This window comes from Podarcis pityusensis (genome assembly GCF_964106645.2).
Source record: "Podarcis pityusensis genome assembly, chromosome: 12".
Lineage (NCBI taxonomy): Eukaryota > Metazoa > Chordata > Lepidosauria > Squamata > Lacertidae > Podarcis > Podarcis pityusensis.
The window spans coordinates 26915394-26941220 of NC_138037.1; the positions used below are offsets into that span (position 1 = coordinate 26915394).

Sequence of the window (25827 nt, forward strand, 5' to 3'; positions counted from 1 at the left end):
ATACCACAAGTGTTGACATTCCATGATTATGTCATAAGAGCCTTTGATCAGTCTTGGCCTCGATTTTAAACAGCTACTTCACGATTACACATCAAATGTGTAAGACAGTTTTTCTCTTTGTTTGATAGCTCAGTAGATAGCTCAGTAGTACCCCAACCGGCCAACACTCACTCATTCAGCTCAGTAACTCCTCCCAATTTGGGAGAAAGGAAGGATATAAATACATTTACTAATAAAAATAATTTTTCATACTGTTAAAGCTGTAACACATCACATCTTTCTCTTTCAGAACTGAAATCTCCAAAAGGTCTCTTCATATTAGCTTTGTAGTACTTGCAACACTTTTTTGGGGGGCGGTATCATTTTATTAACTGCTATCCCTACCAAGTTGATATGCATGTGTGTGTGTGTGTGTGTGTGTGTGCACATATAACAAATCTACATATATGTTTTGTGTTCTTTAACATAAAGTATTGTCTACAGGACAGATACCAATTTGGAAGAATTACACATTTAATCAGGCCACGAAACACGTGTTGTTTATTGAAGACTGAGGTGGGTTATGATAATTCACCACACACAGAGAGAGAAGGCACTTTGGTAACACTACTATTTCAGCCAGAAAGCCCAAAGGTGAAATTCTAGCACTTTCATCCACCCGACCATCAAGTCATCTAAGCAATTACTCAGTTAAAGGAAATGATGTGTAGATACTGTAGGTTGATAAAGTTAAAAGGTGGTTCATTAAAAAATATTTTTCTCCTCCAAGAAATAATCTGCATTTTGAAGTAACTCGAACACAAAGAACAGGAAGAAAGAAGGGAAATATGGGGTTTTTTATCATATCATTTCAAGTTTGATTAAGTTACAGGAAAAAGTAAATGGCATTAGAATATAAAGGAAGCTAATCTATAAAGGAAGTGGGGGGGAAGGTTAAAGAAGTCAACAGTAATTAAATGGTGATTGAAGCTGAAAGAAAATTGATCTGTGTTAGCTGAAGGCCGTTCTTCCCTTTTGGGATGTTATGCATCGGTGAAGAGGGGAAAGAAAGGTTTCTGCTGTTTTGATATGGAAATACATGTCACATCATCTTAGCTTGTGGCACTGTGACTCAGGGCTGCCATGGATTTCTGGTACACTGCTCCTAGTGTCCTATGCATGCTTGGGGGGCATTGTGTGAAGATGAGTTGCTTGAACAAAGACCTGTGAGGTCAAAAGTCATGGGAGCTTGGGAGCTTTGTATGCTGTTTTGTCTCAAGCATGGGTGAAAAAGAATCACTCTAAACTAGCAGACGGGATAAGAGCAAATCTAACAGATATCTGTCTTGGAACTATGAAACACATACAGCACTAATACAGGGGGTAAAGGTTTCTTTGTTGGTATTTTGTGGTGTCTGCAAGAATACTGGCATGATAAACTCTAGAACAATCTGGTTGTTTTCCCAAACACACTGAAGTATTTGTTTGATCCATTATGACTGAAATAGTTAGATGATTTCATTCCAAGTAAGAGCTTGGAGCACATCTGAAGAGATGTTAGGATAGAACAGACACTTACTAAAAAACATGCTTGCTAAATTATCTACCTCCATCTCATACATGCCCTTCGGGAATTGAGACAAGATAATCAGAAGAACCTTGCTAGATCATATCAAAGGGCCTCTTGTGTACAGTGGTCAGTCAGTGGACAAGTCTTGAGAACCACAAGTAGAAGGATACTCACCGAAGAGGGCTTCCAATCCCTTCCTCCTCTCTCCCATTAAAGCCAACTCTGTCCCCTGAAGAGCTTCTGAACAGTGTGGCATGAAGCAATGAGAGGTTGCTGAAGGAAAGATAAATTAACCAAAATTAGGTGAGGGCACCTTGCAGGTGCATAAGCCTTGCTCAGCAAAGGGGTGTCTGTCTGATTTTGGTCAATTTGCCCTCCCCTGATAACCCAGTGCCCCAGTCCACACCATGCATCATCTCATACTGTCAAGGAGGCTCTTTTGAGCCTCCAGACATACTTTTTGGTGCACACAGGGAGCAGTAGAAAGAGGAGGGGAAAGGAAAGCCCTCTTCCTTGAGTTTCCTTGTGTTTATGGCTCTTGGGACAAAAGACAAAAGCCACTATTTTCCCCGGCCCTTTGAACCACCACCAACCTTCACAGTTGGCTACAGCAGTACTGCGGATGCTTGTCCTTCCCTTTTTACCAGTGACACCAGTATTCCAAACTGTTTACTATGAAGTGGTCTCCTGATGGTCTTATATAAATGGCAGAAACCCAGGAAATTATTGGCAAAATTTGAGAGTATGGGAGCAGGGATGTGAAATATTGTTTATGCAGCTATGAATTGGGCTGCCTTGAAGCAATTTAGTTTTGTTTGCCAGTGCAGGGGCACAATAGAATAAAACAAAACAAAACACTGTTGTCATTCCCTCGAATGCATGGATTCAAATAGCCTGCTCAGTGCTTTCACAGTTGCACTAAGTCAGTGCAGCCTGCCATCATCAATGGTTCATGCTAGCATAATAATAATGGGAACTTTGCTCTTCTCACTCCCCAGGATCCATCCAGAAAATGCTCTCCTACTGTAAGTGCCTTTTGGAGACCAATTGGGATCTAAAGAAGCGTTTCATTCTTGAAAGAATTATTTTCATTCACAGTGAAACACTCTTGAATTTTACAGATCATCACCAAAAGTGGGGTGGGTGAGGTTTTTTTTTTTTGTTAATAGTTGGTGAAAAATGCCTAAGGAAAATGTGTCCCTAATCCTATTAGCTGACTTAATATAGAATTATTAAAAGCCTTGATATACAGGATTTAACACAATCTTTCTAGCAGGGTGTGATGTAATCTATTTTTGTTCCTCAGCTAGCAGATGGCTTACCTTTAAGTAATTTCCAATATGTTAGGAGATCAAAAGCCATCCTCTCGCCACCGAGGCAGTAATCGCTCCTCTCTGCTGGGGGTTGCTTGGTACTGTGGTGGGGATATGCAAAGGCTGCTGGCATTTCCAAACATAGAAGGCCGACATTTCTTCCGACTTTGAAGTTAATAATCCTTCAGAAGTTGAAAAACTGTGGGATTTTCAAAACGCTTTTAATGTTCTATATGCCATGCGCTAAAAGTAAATATCTGCAAGTAATCACTGAAGGCTGGCACATGGAATTATTTTACAGCACCAACCACTGTAGCCTAATGTGCTCTGTGACAGAGTAAATTGTGTTTGTTTTTTCACATTGATCGTGTTTTTAGGGAAGGAGGAAGACTCCAATCACGTTGTGTAATAAAGTGCCAAGAGTACTGTGTAGGCATACAGTCTCCACCGCAGTGTGAGCAGACTCTCTTTCAAGGAAACCTCAACAAACCTCTTTTGATACACCTTACAGCAGGGTTTTCCAAACTTGGGTCTCCAGCTGTTTTTGGACTGCAGTTCCCATCACCCCTGCTGACAAGGGATGGTGGGAATTGTTGTCCAAAAGCAGCTGGAGACCCAAGTTTGGGAAACCCTACCTTAGAATATGAAGAAGACTGAATATGCCTTGTGGGGATATAAGCTGCACATTGCCACTTCTCTGGAGACAGGCAAGGGGAATATTTCTGTATTGGTTCCAGGAGGCCTCTCAGTCACTTGTGAAACTGTGGCTATCTGCTTTTCTTAAACCAATTTGAAAAGCTAGTTAGTATTCAGACAATAGTGGTAGACTTGTTACTTCTGCTCAGTGGTAAAGCACACACAGAAGTTCAACAATTCAATTCCTGGTGTCTCCAGCTAAAAGCAGCAGGTGATGGGAGAAGACTTTCCTGAGACCCTGGAGAGCTGTTGCCAGTCAGAGTATACAATACTGGCTAGATAAACAAACAAACAAACAAACGGCTTGACTCCTGAGTCTTCTGCTTTTTCGTAAACCATATCCATGATGTGAATCTTGGGGATATGTGATCTTCATACTGGAATTGGACAATACAGAGGTCTTGTTTTGTCATCCATTTTCAATCCAACATTTACAAGTAGGATCCTCAGCAAATTTTGAAGGAGTTCTCCAGCCAGGCAGCCATGCCCTTCCCAGGATGCACCTTTCCATTTATCTCCCTCAATGATCAGTAAGTACGGTATTTCATGACCACTGAGCATATTCAGTCCTCACTGTGCTGTTCTCGAGGTTTTCCCCCTTAAGAAATCTTTCTGAAATAGGTTGCTCTGGCTGGAACTACTAGTATGGAAATGCCTTTGCAAGTAAGCTTAATTAGGGCCCCATATGCACTGCACATTTAAAGCGGTGTCTTTAAATAGTTATAGCCTCCTCCAAAGAATCCTAGGAACTATAGCTTCTTAAGGGTGCACAGTTAGGAGCCCCCTATTCCCCTCACAGAGCTATAGCTCTCAAGCGTGGTTTAACAGTCAATCCCTCTTTCCAGGAAAACCTGTGAAATACAGCTCTGAAAGGGGAATAGGAGTCTCCTATCAACTCTCAGCATCCTTCCCAGAATTCTTCAGCAGAGCCCTGATTGTGTAAAATGGCCTTATAATGCAGATAGGTCCTGAGAGAGAAGTCGCCATAGTACGGGTCAAAGACTGTGTGTGCTTCTTATTTGCAGCAAAGGAGCTTCTGCACAGCACAAAGTAGTCCAAGTTAGTCCATTGATGATCTATCTGGAGCAATAATTTCATGGAGCAGATATTCATCAGATGTGTATAAAAAAATGAGAACTGAATGGTAGATCTGCAAATAGCCCTAGGCAGCAGCCACACATTGGTCACAGCATGAAGAAAAATATGCAGAAAAAGTACAGTAAGATGGTGCACCTTCTCAAGGCCTCTTTTAGCCGAGTGAAAACAATAGCTTGTTTGATGAACATTCGAGTGGAAATTCAATTGGCCCTAGACAGTCACCACTCCTGCCACCTAGCATGTGGGCTGTTTCTAGTTCTTAATCAGTACCCAATTGCACAGACTGAGATTAAACTAAAAAAGAAAAAGAAAAGAAAAAAGGTTGCACCGTGGGCAGAGAAATTGGAGAAAAACATTTCAATGTACTTCTCCAAGAATCAGAGAAATTCTCCAAGTGTTTTTCAGGTGTAGTTGTCACAATTAGCAAAGGCGGTAAAATCCTTCCTTCCTTCCTTCCTTCCTTCCTTCCTTCCTTCCTTCCTTCCTTCCTTTCTCCGCCCCCCCCCCCCAAAGTAATTTTGTTTGGCTTTGCTGCTGCAATGCTGATGTTAAGTGGCAGTGGCAAAAACTATGCTGGCAGCCTGGCCACCAATTTGCATCCACAGTTCCCCAGACCAAGTATTTCAGGGCATTGTTTAATAAAATGTCAGCAATCATACTTCTTCTTTTTTTAAAGTGTAGAATATTCAGAAAAAAATATGGCCTTATTTTTCGAAGGGAGATGAGAAAAGGGAAAACCTCAGAAATTTTCTCAGGAAAAAAAAGCCTTACAAGAAATTTCAGTTCAACACTAGAAAGGACATAAAAATAATGGGAATGCAAAATAAAAATAGCTGGTATTGAAAGGAAATAAGCCTAGAGCACATAATGTGTAATGAAGAAGTAGCTTACCTGGCCTGATTTTTGAGATTCCTGCAAGTGACCTTTCATATATAATATGGAAGAACAGGACAATGCTAAATTTACACACAAGCCATCCATCCCATCCAAAGACATCTGGACTTGAAGGACTTGTCAGAATGAATATGAGATGAATCCTGTGTGTCTGTATATATAGAAAAAAGCATAGCACAGCAGTGACTGCACAGCACTTTCTGTATTCCTACTGTGTACAAGGCAAAGATTTTTCAGTTCATACATCATTTACAACTTGCTACAGGGATTCCACAAAGCCGGTACATACCCTTTACACAAAGAAAAGAAAAGAAAGATTCCGGAAAGAAAAGATTCTGAAAGTATGTCTGCTGAATAGGCAGTGAGTGTCAGGGGGTACCTAATGAAACGCAATGCTTGCCAAGAAACAAAATAAATAAGTAAACAATAGTGGCATTTTCACATGCTACTACATGTCCAGAAGATTTCTGCTGAAATTACTTGAAGAAAATATTGTTCCCTCACCAATCAGTGGTATCATTAGCCAGAGGGAGGAAGAGACATTGAAGGATAGATACCTCGTTTCCCACACTCCATCTCCTGATAAATAAGATCCTGTGTGTACCATTTGACCCACACCATTCAAATTGTTATTGGGAAGACACATGTCTAGACATGCTGTAACAAACATTTGATGTCTCAGAATATGGCCAGAAAAGCAAAGTCCGCTTGAGGTAGGCGGGTGGGGGAGATGCTAAAGCAGCAAAAGGTTTCTTTCTACTTAGTAGAAGTCAAAACATTTTGTGTTGCCATACAGAAATGTTTGTTTTAATGAATTCATCATTGTTATCCTTTAGATTAAATATTTATATTAAGGCCACAAAGCAAATTTCAAAAGTAAGGAAGTTAAACAAGAAAAATAACCGATTTAAGATAAAAATAAAACAAAATCAACCTCCGTGTATAACCTTTTTCATTATTACACTCACATCCCATCTTCCTTCAAGGGGGCATACATGGTTTTCCACCTCCCCATTTTTTCTTCAAAACAACTTGTGAGGTAGGTCCTTAATTCATTGACAAATTACATCAGGATGAACAACATTTAAAAATCAAAAAATGCCTTCTTCCATTGTGCTGTTAAGTTTGCTAGCTGTTCTTGGCATCGCTAGTGTTCCTTTTCTGTAAAATGGGACCAATGATGTATATGCAATTAGCTCTTCTATTTTATTTATTTACTTATGACATTTTTGGCCCTTAGGGTCTGAAAGTTTTGTCTGAGGAGAAGAGATTCAGAGAGAAAAGCAAGACTTGAGGGAATTCTGTGAGCAGAAGTCTTAAGCAAGTCAGAACAGAAAATATCCCCTTCTAAGTTTCTTCCAAAGCTCCCAACTTCCCCTTAGCACAGAAAGAGACCACACATTGGGTAAGTTTAAAACGGTTTACTTACAAATTCATGTACTTTTCCATACAATAGCAAAATTGGTAAATGTTTCTAAATTATTTGCACAGAAACACAAAGATGGCTTGCTAAAGCCACACAGTCTGGGCTTGGAGCAAGCAGCCCAGACATATTTACTAGTTGGTTACATGGTGGAAAAGAGCGAGAACAAAGAATTTGGGAACCCTCCCAATGTGACCTAGCTAAGCCAGGGAGAACAGTTTACTCTATGGTCTTAACCCCTTCATGGATTAAATAAAGTTAAGCACATTAGTTATATGAGGCTGGTTTATCCCACACAAAGCAGAGCGCTTATGCAAAATTAGTAGGTTTCCCCCCAAAAATTGGACATTTTGAGAACTAGATCTAGCTATGCTCATTCGCATGCTTTAGCTTATCCACTCAGCTAGTAAGAGAAAAAACCAGGAGATTTATCAAGGCTCTGGTGGACCACCATGCATGGCTGGAATGTTACATTCTGCTTAGCAGGTCACAAGTTGTATAGGTTTGAGTTCCTACACAGTGAACTGTTAGAAAAGGGGAAGAGGGCTTGTCACACCTAAGTGTTTAAGAAAGAGCTTGGGGAGGGGGCTTGGAGGTTCTTCTAAACCACAATGAGAGTTATAGATTCTTATTTGGAACATAAGCATAAGGAAAGAATTCTGTAGAAAGATTGTAGTGCCTCAGAACTAACAATTGGTTGTGCTACTCCTGTTCTTAATAAAACACATGGATAACTGAAACTGATTTGGCATGCCTCCTGACTACCTATAGTATTTTTCTGGGCACCACTTCTTAAAGACTTACTTCCCCCACCCCACCCCAACTTCAGGGAATTGCAATTTACTACAACTGGAGAGTTGGAGACTATAGTCATAAGCAAGTGAATAAATATTACAGTCTGGGTTCAAATGTGTCATGTATAAAATGCCTTCTTTATTTGACAGGACTCCACAGGAATCTTTATATGGTGAACCTTAAACTGAAAACACAACTGTAACTTCATCTGGGCCTGTGTCTGTTTGCACTACAATCTTATGCCTGTTTCAGAATTATTTAACCATCATGGTTCTCAGTTGTCATGATCCTGAACCCTAGAATTATGATTCTGTATAGGAGCAGAGCTGGGGAAGTTGTGGCACTCCAGATATTGTTAAACTTGAATGCCTAACAGGCCCAGCCAGCCAAGGCCGATGGTCAAGGATGATGGGAGCTGTAGTCCAGCAACATTTGTGGGGCAAGAGGTTCATGATTTGTTCATCAATGAAACTGAAAGACAGTTTTTACATGAGCTCCATGGAAGTAACATCAGAAACCTCTTTGGCTCTAGCTCAGGGACAATGGACCAGGCCAGTGGCAGCTGATCCATTACAGCAAATAGGGCACTGTCCCATCAACTTCAATCTGCCCTCAACCAGTACCACCCACCCTGTCTTTTTTCTTACAACCAATTCAGGAGGTGGCACTGCCTGTTAGCTTCTTCCTCTGAAGTCTCAGTGTTGCCCTTATAGAACTCAAAGCATTGTTGTTGTTGCTGTTTAGTCGTTTAGTCGTGTCCGACTCTTCGTGACCCCATGGACCAGAGCACGCCAGGCACTCCTGTCTTCCACTGCCTCCCGCAGTTTGGTCAAACTCATGCTGGTAGCTTCAAGAACACTATCCAACCATCTCGTCCTCTGTCGTCCCCTTCTCCTTGTGCCCTCCATATTTCCCAACATAGTGGAGATTAAATGAGGAGTGGGAGAAAAAGGAGGTATATAAATGCAATAAATAAATAAGATGGGGGCAAATCTAAAATTAGTTGACACTGTTTATCATTGGCTCTGGTTCCACCTCCTGTCTGGGCCCCTAGCTTTCTGCTGCAACAGTCACAATGGGCACTAGCAGCTACTGGACCACACCAAGGCAAGACACCAAGGAATGTGATTCTGCTGCTGACACACTTCTTTTAAAATGTCCAGCTTTTACAAAGTGTGTTTGTAACCAATATCAATGTGGCCATAAGACAAGATGTGTTTTGAAGGGTTCAGGAATTACAAAGTAAACAATAAAAATCCTTTTCTGCAGTAACTATGGTTTCTTTTAGTATTATTATCTTAGACAATCTCTCAATTTTAAAGGAGTAGGTATTGCAAATAAAGGCTTGGAAATTCTAAATCTCCCTGAACAGTGCTGTTATACATTCATGGTTTTGTTTTGTTTTTTAAAAATGGATTGTTCATATTTTAGGAGCTGTTCTGCCCTTAACAAGCAGAAAATTTATTGTGGATGGAATTTGCCCATTTATTGTGTGAAGACAAAAGTGTTTGTATGAATAAACTTTAATCAATTCTGCCTTCACTTTCAGAAATATTTGTAGGCCAGGCATCAAAGAGTGACAGCAACTATGCTTTCAAATGAGAGAAAGTGAAACAGGGTAATACGGGTAAGTTATTTTATAAAAATATAACAGGGTTTATTTCAATAGTTTCCTTTCGTGTTCTACAATAAGAGCTACATAAGATATGTGTCTTGCAAACTCTTTCATTACTCTTGGAAACTATGAAAGGAAATGCCTGAAATCAGTAATCTTATGATGGAAAACCATTAGCGCTCAAAACACTGTGTAGCCCATTGCATACTTGCCAATAAAAGCTTTGCTGCATCCAAACACTTTTTATTGTGTGGAAACCTTCCCTCATTACAAGAATGGGTCTTAGCCATCCGGACTAATTACCTCGGGTTACATACGCTTCAGATTACATACGCTTCAGGTTACAGACTCCGCTAACCCAGAAATAGTACCTCGGGTTAAGAACTTTGCTTCAGGATGAGAACAGAAATTGTGCTCTGGCGGCGCGGCGGCAGCAGGAGGCTCCATTAGCGAAAGTGGTGCTTCAGGTTAAGAACAGTTTCAGGTTAAGTACAGACCTCCGGAACGAATTAAGTTCTTAACCCGAGGTACCACTGTAGAAGGCTCTCTAATCTCATGTGAATTAAACCATTCTGGCACCTAGGTAAGAGGAGTCTACTGCTAAAGGAGGAACATTTTGTAAAAAAAAACACGCAAGTCGGATAACAATATTTAAATACGTGAGATGCAGAAAAACAGCTGGGCAGGCAGTTGGGCAGGGCTGGTCCTTCTATGAGGTGATCCTCAGACAATGGATAGTGAGAAATGACAGATTGTGCACCTCTCAAACCAGCTCACTGCCTATAGGCCTGGCCATCCCCCATCACAATTAACTGGTCACCCACCCACTGCCACTACTAGCCAGTGGCTGCCACTGCTGTCTGCCACTCTTTCCTTGCTTCTTCCACCTCCATGCCTACCTACCCATCCATCCAACTGCTTCCACAGACTGTCACTGTGCAGGGGCTCCTGGCCTTGCTCTGAGGAAGAGGTTCTCAGAGCAAGGCATTGTGGGTGAGGTTATCCGTCAAGTGCTTATGCCACCACTGATTTGCAGAGTGTTAAAATGCACAGCTTTAAAATAGAGTTTAGCATTTCCTTGCATTTTGAAGCTTAAAGAATTTTTAAATTATATATTTAAGCTGCATTTTTAAAGCTGTGGCAGCACAGGCACTCTTTGCCTCATTCAATGAGCTCTTCATCAGACTGAGACCAGGAGTGAGTTTCATTAACATGTCTCTGCAGCTAGCTGAGCAAACAGAGAAGCGGAGAGCAGGCAAAGGAAGAGAAGAACATTGAGTAGGCAAGCAGGTTGAAAGGAGGCAACAGAGGGAGGGAGGGAGGAGGAAAAAGTGGGGTGGAGGCAGCAGAGAAGGGATGGAGGTGGCTGGGTCAATCTCAGGTAGCAGAATGTCTTGTAGCAGCCCTGTGGTGGTTGGACCTTTGGACAACAGAGTAGTCCTGACTTTGCTGAAGGAGAAAAGGAAGATTGCAGCGAAAGTGAATGAATTATTTACAGATGCCTACACAGAGGAAAATGCAGGGCAGATCTTTGTACTGGCACTAACTTTCTCAGGAAAAGAGAAACTGACGCAAATGGTTGTGCCAAGGAACAAAGCTGTAGGCCTTACTGACAAATCAAAAATGAATAAATCACCAGGTCCTGATGACACCCACCCAAGAGCTCAAGCACAAAACTGATGATTTAAAAAATGCAACTCGTCTGTAATATCAACTTCCATATCTGAGGACTGGAAAGGGGCGAATGTAACACCATTTTTAAATAAGGGATTCAAATGAGATTCCAGAAATTATATAACAGTTAGCTTAACACATGTTCTAGGGAAACTAGTGGAAAATATTATTAATGGTAGAATTCTCCTTGTCACAATGCTGTATTAGACAAATTCCTGGAAGATGGGGATTATTAGTGGCCACTAGTCATTACGGTCATCAGAGGCAATATGCATCTCAGTACAGATTGAGTGTTGCAACAATAGCAAGGCAAAGGATATTGCCCTCATATCCTGATTACAGCCTTCTTATAGGCATCTGGTTGACCACTATAAGAAGAGGATGCTGGACTAGATAGGTTTTTGGTCTGATCCAGTATGGCTGTTCTTAAGTACTTAACATCTGGAGGACAGGCTACCACCAATAGCTAGTGTCCTCTATTTGGCTTGATAGGTCACAAACAGTGAAAGCTTAAAAGGCAGTCCTTTCCATGTTTCACCTAAACTGAAGGCAAATTGTGACATTGATTATCTTCATGCAAATATTGTGCAGTCATCAGTTATCTCCAATATGGTGATCACTGATCAATAAGCTATCTGATCCTGCTTTAGCCATTGTGATCTCTTGCCAGGATGCCCAACACATAATGCTTACAGCATAAGGCTCCTGCAAGTCACTGATAAACCCAATTAGAGGTTTATTGTATGAGTGTACCCCTTGTTGTTTAGTCCGCAAAACAGAAAACTGTAGCCAGGGTACATTTGTGGGAGTTCAATCTGGTGAGAGAACAGGGGGTAATTGTAAAACTTACATGTCTCATCTTTTGTGTTCTTGAGTAAAGAAGCAGCTCAAGGAAGATAAATGGGAGCTTTAGAGACAAGGTAACTGCATGGTATCAGGTCTGTGTGATTTTATGCTGCCATTTCCTCAACTTGTTGGTATCAGGTTTGCTAATTGGTGATATTTAAGTATTCTCAATGAATTATTGAAAACTCTACGAAGATATCATAATATCCACTTAGAATCATACTGCAGGATATCCTCCTCTAGGAGTTCCAAGTTTTAGTTACTAATAGAATCAGAAGATCCCTAAAACTGAACTATTTATTTTACATGCTTTGGTTCAGTACTACTATGAAGTTTTAAAGTACCTATTTTAAACTTTTTTTTTTAATTGATCATTTCATTTTTTTGTAAACCGCTTAGAGGTTTCCTTACAATGAAGCGGTATGTAAATTTCGTTGTGATTTCACTCTTACTGTCTAGGGTTTTGCAGTACGAGTTGGGAACTTTTGGTCCTCCAGATGTTGAACTACCAATCCCTTCAGCTCCAGCAAGCATGGCCAACAGCCTGGGAAGAGGGGAGTTGTAGTTCAGAAACATCTGGAGGGCCAAAGGTTCCCATATCTGCTTTATGGGGGTCTCATGCAGTGGTCTTTCCCATCACCTGCTCCCTGATGCTTTTAACTGCAGGTGCCAGGTATTGAAAGTGGGACTTTCTGCATGTGAAGCATGAGCTCTGCCACTGAGCTATAGTACTTATCCAGAATATCATTGTCCTGGAAAGCAAACCTAGACATTTACTGCATTACCTGCAACTATTTTCTTGATATTAACTCACTACTACTACTACTACTATTAGTGTTGTTGTTTTTATATAGCAGTTTAAATTTGGAAAGTGCATTTTGATCTTTATCTAATTCATCACCATGTGAGAAGGTTCTGTATTATTAACTACAAGCTGGGACTCATGAAAATTTCATGGGTGAACAGGGAAATCTGGGAATTGACTTCAGAGGATGTGTGTCTAAACTTCCCTCAAGCTATACAGTGTGTCACAGATGCCCTCGGAGATACCAGGCTACCAGAGTCCTTCCGCAACAAACACACAAAGGGGGGGGGGAAGATGGGCAAAGTTGAAGGCACCATATGTTTTACAACCATTCAGAATTAAATGAAACTGGTGCAGCTGCAATATGGCACCCTGGAACTGGCAAGCTTTTGCATTCATCTGTGCATGAAAGAGGCCAGGAATATTATTTATAGAATCAGAGCTGGAAGGTGTCTCCAAGGTCAACTAGTCCAAACTACTGCTGATGCTTGAAACCCACCAACAAAGCCACCCAGTCACTGCTAAAAACCTCTAGGGAAGAATTCAATATAGCACTAAAGTCCCTTAGCAGTGTACTAGATGTGAAGGAAATCAGCCCTGAGTGCTCACTGGAAGGACAGATCCTGAAGCTGAGGCTCCAATACTTTGGCCACCTCATGAGAAGAGGAGACTCCTTGGAAAAGACCCTGATTATGGAAAGATTGAGGGCACAAAGAGAAGGGGACGACAGAGGACGAGATGGTTGGACAGTGTTGTCGAAGCTACCAGCATGAGTTTGACCAAACTGCGGGAGGCAGTGGAAGACATGGGTGCCTGGCATGCTCTGGTCCATGGGGTCATGAAGAGTCAGACACGACTAAACGACTAAACAACAACAGATGTGCTAGCAGAATGGCTTGCACAAAAAATGGCTGCTTTCCATATGAACCTACCTAGACCCTGAGATCATCCTCTGAGGTCCTTCTTTGTGGGCTTCATCCAGAGGGTAGCAACATTAGAACAGGCTTTTTCTGCAATGGCTCCCTGTTTGTGGAATGCTCTCCCCAGGAAGGTTTGGCTGGTCCCTTCACTATACCCCTTTAGGCACCTGGCAAAAATGTTTGTCTTCAACTAAGCCTTTGGCTGATTAACATCCGATGCCCTTTTAAATGTGTTGTGTGAGGGAGGATTTTTGGTCTGGTTTTTTCTTATTTTTATTAGGTATTTTGTGTTTTTATATTGTAATTTTATGTTGTGAACTGCCTTGAGATCTACGGATGTAGGGCAGAATACAAATTTAATAAATCAATAAAATAAAAATAAGTGTGTGTGTGTGTGTGTGTGTGTACACACACACTTACACACAAAAATGAATGGAGAATATTTTTCTCTGTATTTCAGTCAGTTTGTATAATTGGATATGGGCAGCATGTAATTAATTTGCAACATTTGCATACTGTCAGTACAAAAGGATATAGTTCTCTTATTTGAATTTGCTAGCAAAATATAGGATTGGCTTTAGAAGTGCAAAACTCGTGGGGGAAAATAATCTGTTAATATTTCCGTAAATCATTTTCATGCCTTTCTTATATAATTATAAGGGGAAAGAAAGGGGGGGGGGCGCTATTCATTCCTTTAATGGAAAGGAGCCAGTCTCAAAAGCTGAATGAGCTTTTATTACTATTGTTCAGCAAAAGACAACAGATGCTGCAACTATCTTTTTTCATGCCAGACTCACAATTTAGATCCGGCAAGGGACTTCTATTGAAATTCTGGAGAGACCTCTGTTCTCAGCAGTGCTGGTGTGCTAAGATTAATATTGGAGTCCATTGGCAGGACAATTCACATTGATGCACTTGATGTGCTTTTCAAAAGCATTCATTTTAATAAAGAAATACTTATTTTACATAGCTGAGTTAGCAAGTGGTAATTAAAGGTAATCATTCTATTCATTTAGGGTTCCCCCTCCTCCTTATTCCCCACAACTGAATAATAGGACTGTTGTAAGGCAGAACATTGCCACTGCCCAACATTCTTTTGATAAAGCAATGAAGATTTAAGAAAATTCTGTGATGAAAACAAAGTTGCACTAATTCCAATCTTTCCTTTGCAGCTGTGGTCCAAATTACAGAAGTTTTCCACATACTTAAGACTGAGTCTAATTCACAGCGAGAAAGTTTACCAGTGGAATCTGAAAAATGTGTGATTTTTCTTTCAACATGGTGATTTGTATGACTATAATTATGATGACTGTGGTCTTTGGGTAAAATACTACCTTTATTGTTACCTGCACATACATGCTTGCTCTGTGCACACTCTTGCAGGGCCTTTTGTTGACCAGAAATGCAGAACTGAGAAGCCTTCAACAATATTCAGAGTAGTGTTTTATACAAATGGGCTCTAGAAATTTTCCACCCAATTTCTGGGCAGAGTAACTGAAGGAACAATTTCACTGAATTTCTTCAAGAGTGAGGGGCAGAGAAATTCTCCAAGTTTGGAGAGGATGGACTCACCATTAGCAGCTGAACTCATTTTCTCTCCTGCCCCTGCCCCCCATGTTTCAGCAGCAACAGTAACTGTGTTGGCAGTCTAGCCCACCATTTTGAATGCCCCAGATCCAACATCATTCCAGGGCACTTGGGAGGCAAGGTAGAGAGAATGGCAGATAACACCAAAAAATGTGGAGTCATTCCCTCTTTCTGAGGAACTCTGGGAATTGTAACTCTGTGAAGAGAATGGAGTCTCCAAACACCTAAAGGGTGTTATCAGCATCCTTAACAAGCTAAATTTGCCAGGATTCTTTTGGAGAAGCCAAGACTGCTTAAAGTGGTACGATACTGATTTAAATGTATAGTGCAGATGGGGCCTAAGTAAGTGCATGGAAGTGGATAGAGTCATGCACTAGAGCAGGCATAGGCAAACTCGGCCCTCCAGCTGTTTTTGGACTACAACTCCCATCATCCCTAGCTAACAGGACCAGTGGTCAGGGATGATTGGAACTGCAGTCTCAAAACAAGTGGGGGGCCGAGTTTGCCTATGCCTGCACTAGAGCAGAGGTGGGGGAACCTATTGCTCTCCAGATGTTGCTGTACTCCAACTCTAAGCATGACCTGACTACTGGCCCAGCTGGATGGTACTTGATGTGAACTGGAGTCCAACAGCATCTGCTTTAGGGGATACTTTCCCTGACATTTAGAGTCATATTTGAAATATGGTGTGGGTGTGAGACCTGTCTAAATATACCCAGTTGGGCCTCGCTGTTCGAAAATGTATTCACACAAGCTGTGAAAAAAGAACTGTTCAGACATGCCAGAGGAAACTCCCCAGTGCTGTTAACAGTTCTATAGAATAAATTCAAGTTGCTACGTTGGAGGAAGCTTATGAAGCCTTTCAAGATGAGCCCGTCTTTTGCATCAACTCGCCAGTCAGTTCCTTTCATTATCATTCAAACCCGGAAGGATCATTAGCTGAACACTTACTGGTTCACCTTCACCCTATAAGATACCACTGAATGCTATAAAGAGACAGATAGGGAACAGCTTCTTGAAACTATATCCTTTATTGTCTTTAAGTCAAGGAAGACTCTTGAAAAGAAAAGATTTTTCTGGGATTATCTTGGGAAGCTATATTTTAAAAAGAAGAAGAAGAAGCACACCTTACAGTCTCAGACATGTCGAGCAAGTCTCCAGCTAAGCTATTTTTCATTACACATTAGCAGACCAATGAAATATGTTCAAGGGAGATCACTCACATTTCTTATCCATCTAAAAGAAGGTGTCACTTAAGTAAAAAAAAAGATTCTGGAAAGTGTGTAGGGCTTATTCCTTCCTGCATTATGTTAGTAAAAATGAATATTCAAGTCAGATTTTCTTTTCAAAAATTAACATAAAAAAATGGATGGAGTAAATATTTGATCACACTAACCAAAACTTACCATCTGAAGCTATACAGTCTGGAAACAGGTCTGCCACTTCTTTTATTGTTTGTGAGAGATATGCTGTTGTCTTTTATCTTCCATAACTAGGGGCTAGTTTTCCTTTGTGTTCCCCCTGAAAAGAAAAGAAAAATATTTATTTTGCTAGAATTGACCTAGAATAATGTAGGTGAAAGTGGAGGACGAAATCCTGCCCAGTACAGAATATTGCAGAAGGGAGAATTCTGTCATAAGTAAATTCAATCCCTACAGCTATAGCAGAAAGAAGGGATACACAATGTGTTGCCCTCCAGATGTTTTTTTGACTGCAACTCCCATCACCCCTGGCCATCAGTCATGCTTGCTGGGGCTGATGGAAGCTGGATTCCAGCAACATCTGGAGGGTGCCCTGTTGGCTACATTTTCCCCAAAACAACTCCAATCAATGTAACCCTTTATAATTATAATAAAAAAATCATACTTATGATTTGCCAAAGAAGTTGGAAGAATCCCACACCAATTTCAAATAAATACAGTTCTATTGTTCAGATCTAGCTTCTGACAGATAATAGCTCCTTTCCCCAACCTCAAAGTAGGAAGGGCAAAGTATTCAACCCTCTACTTTGTGCAAATTAGAATAGTTTCAATGAATTTATGAAGATAACTAAACTGCATCAACTAAAGATAACACCCAACCACTTTGACTATAACTGCCCCTTCCCCCTTTTAAAAAAAAGGTACCATAGAAAGAATTCTACAAAAAACCTCAAGACTCTCTGTGAACCTTTTAATTGATGATTACAGCTACTGTTTAGGTTTCAGCCTGATGTGACCATGGACTAGTGGGCTCTACCAGATGGAAAGTAAACCCAACTGTTAAAAGATCTGTACCAGGTGACAAATTACCTTAGGGAGAAAGAGCTTTTGTGTTCAATAATTCACCATAGTGTCTTATAGGAAATGTGGAAAATATTTCATTTTTTCAGGTGCCTGCCCTGTTCAGTCTATTCTTCACAGTGGATATTACATTGCAATATTAGCGATTTGAACTCATCTTATGGAATGTGATTTCATTAAACCATTTGCTAGCAGAGATGGACTAATATCTCCATGACTTCAGAATCTTCTTCCTTCCTTCCTTTCTTTTACTTCTCTTCTCCAAAAACCCATGTGCAATGTTTTACTGATCTTTCATAACCAATAACATAGAAACACTACACATAACGCCCCCTTACCCAAATAATAATAATAAAAATAAATGCCCTCCCAATGGGACTTAACTCCAGGATACAGGATAGCAGTCTAAAACTATCCAAACCATTGCACATACATGGGAATGCTATTAATGTATACTTAATACATCAAGGGCAGAGCAAATTAGGATTTTGAAATGTTATTTTTTTATACTGAAGGTCAGATTAGAACTGACATGGCATTAAGAGGCAAAAAAGATGGGTGAATAATCATTTGCCCTCACAACTCTCATCTTCCAACTCCTCAATTAAATGAATAGGAGCACTACCTTAAGCAAGTTTACACAGAAGCAAATCCAACTAAATTAAAAACAATTTACTCTCCTGTAGGTGTGCAATGGATTGTAGCCTGTGCAATCTTATACATGTCTACTCATAAGAAAGTCCCATTGACTTAAATGGGGCTTATTCCGGGGAAATGGGTATCCAATTGCAACCTAAGAGTCATCTCGATGCATTTACTTTGTGTTTAATTGAATAAGGTTATGATCATAAGCACAAATCACATCCTAAGGCAGCTCAGCCATTTCAGAAATTCCTTGTGTGAGTTCACAGCATATTCAGTAGTAAAAAGTGCTCTCCGCACCCCTGCCAGTACATCTTTGTGATCCCTGGTGGTCTGCACTACAAGAGTTCACCTGACCCGGTTTAGCCAACGACAGTACATATGATCACAGTTGGAGATGGTATGAAAAGGGTATGGAACAAGCTGTGAGTGGTGCTCCTCAATTAGAGTGCCTTGAAGGTCAAACACTTCAAAAAAAAAAATATGTTCCCCTTGTGTCTACAAAAGAGTAGGGCATGCACTCTAGATCTATTATCACCAAGAAGCCAGGGCTGTGTTTTTTTTCTAAATAAAAAAAACCTATCACAATCCAATGAACTATGCTGTTGCATACATTGTTTTTGTGTGCTGCTGAAGGAATTTTGTATGCTCTGTTGCATGCATAGAGAATATCTATCCTGCAAGAGCTTTGTGCGCTAGAGATGGTTGCCATAACTACTACCATAGAAAGATGCATTGACAAATTCAGCCCTACAGTGTCTGTGGCTGGCACATTACCTTGTTGAATTATTCAATTAAATGTGATAATGAGAGCTCATTGACATCATTAAATACGCAGGTGAATAAAGAATTCACTTTGAAGTACACTATTATCTGAAGCCAATTGTGAGTGAACAAGCAATACTTCTCACTACAGGGTACAGGTTTCGGAGAAGGAAACTGCCTATGCCTACAAAAAAAGAGGGAGGAATGCTTATGAGGTTGCATTTGCTGCCATCAATTAAGAATATATCAGGTTTTAATTAGATTCTCTCTGTTTACTAAGCTTTAGTTATTGTCCGTTTTGAAGAAATAGGAGAAACAAAAGGAAATATTCTTGACAAGGTGCCAAAGCAAATCACATCTGCTATCAACTACTTGATTGCTATGTCTGGAAATATTCTATGGCAGCCTTCACCAACCTGGCGCTCTCCAGATGTTTTGGACTACAACTCCCGTTATCCCTGATAATTAACCATGGCGGGTATGGATGATAGGAACTGTAGTCCAAAACATTTGTACTCCCAGTTGGTGAAGACTGCTCTGTCCTGGCGAAGAGAACCTGGCACAGTTTGCCCTTGGGCTCTGAATGTTGTTTCACCCTTCTACAGCCACGAGCGATAATGCTTCAGAACTTGTGCTCACTCTCAGGTATAGACAGAGATTTGGTAGAGAAGTTAATCATGTCAATGCAGACAATTCTGAGCTAGCTGGACTGATGGTCTGATTTTTATCAGGCAGCTTCTGGTGCTCCTGCTACCTGGTCTTTTTAACTGGAGGTGTCAGTGTGATTGAACCTGAGATCACTGGCTCCATCTCCAGGAGACCCAGGCATCCACAATTATTTTGCTGTGGGTGCCCAGCCTCTGCCCCTGCCACGGAATTGATTTGCATCACAGGGCAATCCTAAAACCCAGTTATCAACCTTGAAGGAATCATCACCCAGCAGACAGGCTGAGTGATTCAGGACATGCACCCAATGCCTATGCCAAAACCTACTGATATCTGTAATCAACAAAGTTGTGGCCATTAGATCCCATGCTATTTGTTTTGTTATTATTTCTCATTGACACACCCCATCTCCCAATGGCCTGGGCTCACTGCACCTGGTCCTGCAAAAATTCACACCAAAATGCTGATTAAATTTCACCAATATTTTTAAAAATATATATAAACTAATAAAGAAACGTGGATAACTTAAGAGAGGAAAAATGAGATAAGCTGACGGAATCACCCATCCCTATCTTCAACACAGGCCACAGAACCACAGAGCAGCAGAATAACTTAGAGCAGGCATGGCCAAACTTGGCCCTCCAGATGTTTTAAGACTACAACTCTCATCATCCCTAGCTAACAGGACCCGTGGTCAGGGTGATAGGAATTGTAGTCCCAAAACATCTGGAGGGCCAAGCTTGGCCATGCCTGGCTTAGAGGGCACAGGTCAGGCTGTGTGGCATGCAGAACTCTGTTCTACAACATACTACTGCCTCTGTCTGCCTCACTCCCAGTACCTAACACCTGAGGCAGCTGCCTCAACTCTGTCTGATGGTAGGGCTACACAGTCCTGGAAAATAGATATATTGGCCTCGTTTGTATATGATAAACTATAATAAAGAATAATATTTTTTTTTTATTTATACCCCGCCCTTCCCGGTTCAGAAAACCGGGCTCGGGGCAGCTAACAACAAATTTAAAACACTTAATTGTAGAAGCAGCATAAAATACAGTATAAAAACATGAATAACAATAAAATTCAAAGTTCAGAAATCAATTTGGGGGAAATCCATCTAATAAGAGTTAGATAATCACCAGGGCTAGTCCTACAAGTGAACAGACAGGTTGCTTTCTCTGGGAAGAGATGATTTGCCTCCTAGGGAAGAGCAGTCTTTTATTGGAGAAAGCAAAGCCTCTCTGCTGCTTACTGTAAAGCTAGGTGAACTGGCTACTGAACAGGAGGGGGACTTAAGATATATGCACGGTGACTATAACCTGTGAATCAGCTCTAAATTCAGAGATGCAAATCAAATGCATGAGCTAATTTGGAACTGAAATAGGGAAGCATTTGACTCAGTACAGAGTCTGGGCTATGCCATGCTTCAATAAAATGTGTCAATAAAAGGACACAAGCATCAATGTGCAGTAATTTATTTCTCCTTGAGAATCAAGTATGATGTATGGAACCCTGAATGAGTCACAGTTACTATCCACTTAGTTCTCCTCCAGGATTTTCACAGCTGTACAGCACCCCATGTACAGTGCTGAGCCTCGAGATTCAAACTATTTATATGTGTTTGTAGCTGGGGGGGGGGATAGTGCCATCTGTCGCTAATGTGACATTTTGAGTCCAAGGAGAGTAAAATTCAAGGTGTGAAATTTTAAGTTAGTGGAGAAGACTGTGTTGAAATTTCTATTTCAATGGATGGGTAGATAAATTAGATTTAGTTTAAACTGGTTCTGTTGAAACTGTTGCTGAAATAACCTACTTCCTCACTCAGTATGCACCGGGATAGAGTATGCAATAATATGGAAACTATTGGGATGTCCCACTGTGCATACAGAAGGTTATAAGATAAAAGTGGCTAGAATTAACTAGAGTCTTCACATTCAATCTTCATCGGCACTTGTATTCTCAGACAGATGTTTTTATGCAGCTCGTGAGACTTAGATACAGATGTAAACATTTAGATGTAGTATGTAACATATTTCTTTGTCATATATTATAGAAAAAACACTCGTGATATTGGCTAGAGAGGTCCCAATGTACAGGAAGGAGCTGCTGTATTCTGAATTACTCTGCAAAAATACCTTAATTCTTTCCATAAAATCTGTACTAAAGAAGCACTGCAGATGGTTCTACCATGATGATTCTTTGTAGAACTAAAAGGAGGGGAGAGAGAGAGACTCTCGGTGTTTCAAAGTGCCTTGCCCCACTCTGTGGCTTAGGAACTCCAAGGGACCTTGCTGGATGGCCCATAGGAGCTAGATATAAAAGTTTTCTGGAGGGGATTGCTAGGCACTAGTTCTACAGGCTTTGCGGCTACTATGAAATGTAAAGATGCTGAATATTTTTAACTGGTCTTTTGATAAGACGCTCACTTTTTGATCTATTTTAAAGGAACTGTTAACGTTATACTGCAGCAATTTTATCTCTTCTATTACCCACACCTCCCTCAGATGGGGCATATGGAGAAGGACCATAGATGCAGAACGCAGGGTCTGGGTGGGTTCATGTGGGGAGAGAAGGTCCTTGAGGTCTTGATGTTCTGAGCTGCCTGAGGCTTTATAGGCAGAAAGCAGCACTTTGAATTGGATCCAGAAACTAACTGATAGCCAAGCCAGTTGTGCCAGAATTGGTGTTATGTGCTTAGGCTAAATCTAGCCTAAGACCATCTTGCCCTAGTGAGCAAACAGTTTTCAAAGGCATCCCCATGTGTAACACACTGCCATAATCTAACCTAGAGGTAACCAGAGTTTAGACAACAGATATTAGGCTATTCCTGTCCAGGCAGCAGCTTATCTGGGCCCCCAGTCAAAGCTTATGGAAGGCACTTTGCACTAATGAATTAACAAGATCCTCAATTGAAAGTAAACGGACCCAGAAGTAAGTGGACCCCCTCCAAAGCTATGCACTTGTTGCTTCAGGGGGAGCGCAAGCCCATCCAGAACAGGTCATGTCCCAGTCCATCCAGTCCATTATTGAGGCCAGACATTAGTCTACTTCAGGGTTTCCCAAACTTGGGTCTCTAGCTGTTTTTGGACTACAGTTCCCATCATCCCTGACCACTAGTCCTGCTAGTTAGGTATGATGGGAGTTGTTGTCCAACGACAGCTGGAGACCTAAGTTTGGGAAACACTGATCTAGTTAGTACATCCACTGCCACACCTGCAGATGTGAAAGAAAAACAGAGCTGTGTATCATCAGTATACTGCTGACAGCACACTTCAAAATACTGAATGACCTCACTCAGTGGTCTCATGGAGATAAAATTGAACTCTGTGGCACCCCACACCAAAGTTTCCACAGAGCCAAACATAACTTTTTGAACATGGTCATGTAGAACTGGAATTATCGCAAAGCAGTGGCATCTACTCAGACAGCTGCTCCAGAAGAATACCATGGTTGATGGTATTGAAAGCCACTGAAAGATCGGGGGGGGGGGGCACAAGGACACAATGCCCAGCTGTCTCTTCTGACAAAGGTCATCATACAGGGTAGCAAAGGCAGTATCCATACCAAAATTGTACCTAAGCCGATCTAGAAAATTGGTTTCATCCAAGAGAGTCTGTCCCCATGCCTTTAATTTTAAAGATTGCCATGGCCTTGATGGCAAGACAACATTTTATAGAGGATGAAAGCGAATATCATATTTATTGCTCATTTCTTCAAGGTGCCATAGCATTTTTGTGTGCACAATTCTCTGTTGTCCATATTGTAACTTTTTTTTAAATTATATTTTTATTGGTTTACAAATACAAAAAACAAAATTGTACATTTCAGCTTCTTAATTACATCTTAATTCCATTTTTGACTTCCCTCAATTTGTCTGAGCTTCCTTCATTTTATCACTTTTAACACATTCCTACCCCTTGTTATTAAAACTATTAGATTCAATTCATTATTTTTACTTATTGTTACATTTTCACATCATAGAGCTTCTTTAAAACTTACAAACGTAATCTGGTTATCACTTAGTTTTTGCAAATATTGAATAAACTTCTCCCAATCTTCTGTAAATCTTTGATCTCGTCGATTCCGGATCCTTCCTGTCATTCTGTCCAATTCCGCATAGTCCATCATTTTAGTTCTCCATTCTTCTATCGTAGGCAGCTCCTCTTGCTTCCATTTCTGAGCCATGTCCATATTGTAACTTTTGATGGTTAAACTGAATCACAACTGCTCCATTTGAGAAATACTGTGCAAAGCATTACATTTTGTTATTTGAAATTTCATATGTACTTCTGGACTTTGGCAAATCAAAGAGCTGAAGTTTATGCTGTGAGAGAATCACAGAATTGTAGCACAGGAAGGGACTGCAAGGGTCATCTTGTCCAACCCCCAGGAATCCTTTGCCTAAAGACATATGCACACACTTAGACACCATTGTTGCAATGCTGAGTGAGCAACATTTCACTGAGGTTAATCTCAAAAGAATCTTGTGGTATTTTCACAACTGTGCTAAAGTCACCGATTCCATATAATTGCCCATTAAACATGCCTAACTGTGCACCTGAAGCTTAGAATTTACATTATGGATTTTGTTCTTAGTGGCAGCTGCAATCAGGGATATAATTTGCCAACAAATTGCAAACAGAGGGGCAGGGGCGGGGGCAGAGATCAAAGTGTTTTGTTTGTCTTTTAATTGTACCTCCACTCAGCATTTCCAAACTGAGCCAGAGTAGATTTCTCCTTCTTTTGTAAGGGGTTAACGTTTTCATTTCAACAGTGCTGAATACTTACAAGGAAAGGTTGAAATTTCCCAAGGGATGAAAATCCTGTTTTGCACAACCAGCTTTAATCAGACAAACCACACAACAACCACCCTTCAGTGAGTGCAGTTTGCCACACCAAATGAAGCAACTGGCCTCCTTCCCCCAACTGCAAAAAAATCATTGTTTCAAAGAGCCTGAAGGAGTTAAACCAGCAGCTGAGGTACTAGCTCAGCCTTCATCAGCCTGGGGCATGGGATTACTGGGCTTTCGGTTGCCCTGTACTTGTCTGTATTAGCAGAGACTTTCAATTTAGAGAGTGACCTGATGTCAGACATTCTAATCCACCCAACAGGAACTGTCATGTCTACCTCACCTGGTTGAGCCTCGCTACATAAGCAGATTAGACAGCTGTCATGCACCAACTAGATAGCTCCTCAGACAGAAAGAAATGGCACACTAAACAAAGTCTGAAAGACGCTCACAGTGTATTAGTATTATGTATAGAGACACGCCTGGCCTTCACTGATTCGCTCACAAAGGGTGTCCAAATGGTTAAATTAGTTCTACAATAGACAGGAAGCTGAAAAGCAAAATATTCATAGTCCAAAACATCCTGGCTTTAAAAAAAAAAAAGCTGAAAATTTTGAATTTTTTGTCTCACATCTGAACAATATTGTGCAAACTCTCTCATTCATGCCATTTCAGCCAGACCGTAGCCAGAACAGGACAAAACTGGACACATATATGAGAGTGGAGATTTGCCACGGCAGCCAGCCAGGTTTTGAAATGGGACTGCAAACACACAGGGATGCAACGGCTGCCCCTTGATACATTTCAACAGCAATCAAATTAGAGGAAATAGGCACTCCCAGCGATAGCAGAATTATAAACATTTTTACTGAAGCAAACTGTACAAGAAGCATGTATATAAACTGTTATCAATAGAAATAAATTCCAGCATATAAACAGAGGGGCAACATACAACTCCAGGTACGTTTTAGTAGTTTTATGAGTTCTGGACAGCATACAGCATTGCAGTGGTACATACTGCAAGACAGTATACAACAGCACCTCCAATCAGTGGTGTAGTGGAAGGGGAATTTGGGGGAATGTGCAGTGGGACATTTTTCACATCAAAAGTGATGACATAATTCACTAGAGTGCCTGTGAAATTTATGGTCCCTCCTTATTCTGGCAAGCGAATAAAGTGATAATAAGTTTCAAAGCAAGTATGAGAATCCATTTGGTTTGCATTTCTTAAAATTCTCCTTTGGAGCAATACTATGACAGCTACGTAACAGCAGGTTCCTGGTTTTCAAAATTTACCACTACACCTGTGTCTCTAATCTTCATATAATCCATTCACCCAAGGTTTCTTTCTTTTCTACTGATCTGTAACTAGAGTCCTATCTAAAACCTCAAAAGGAAAAAGAGAAGTCTGGGTAAATGGATGCTGTCACTGGTCCAGAGACTGTAAAACTGTAAGAAGAGTTTTGAGA

General features: G+C 40.8%; 1 long non-coding RNA gene across 3 annotated transcripts in view; it reads right to left on the minus strand.

Annotated features, from left to right (window-relative positions):
* Nucleotides 1-25827, minus strand: part of LOC308459755 — a 239035-nt gene that overhangs the window by 105398 nt on the left and 107810 nt on the right. For all 3 annotated transcript variants that reach the window (XR_013978305.1, XR_013978306.1, XR_013978307.1), the window contains 3 exons: nt 16622-16736; nt 5548-5701; nt 2872-3061 (listed from right to left, as the gene is read on the minus strand). This is a non-coding gene — a long non-coding RNA (uncharacterized lncRNA). The remainder of the gene's footprint in view (nt 1-2871; nt 3062-5547; nt 5702-16621; nt 16737-25827) is intronic.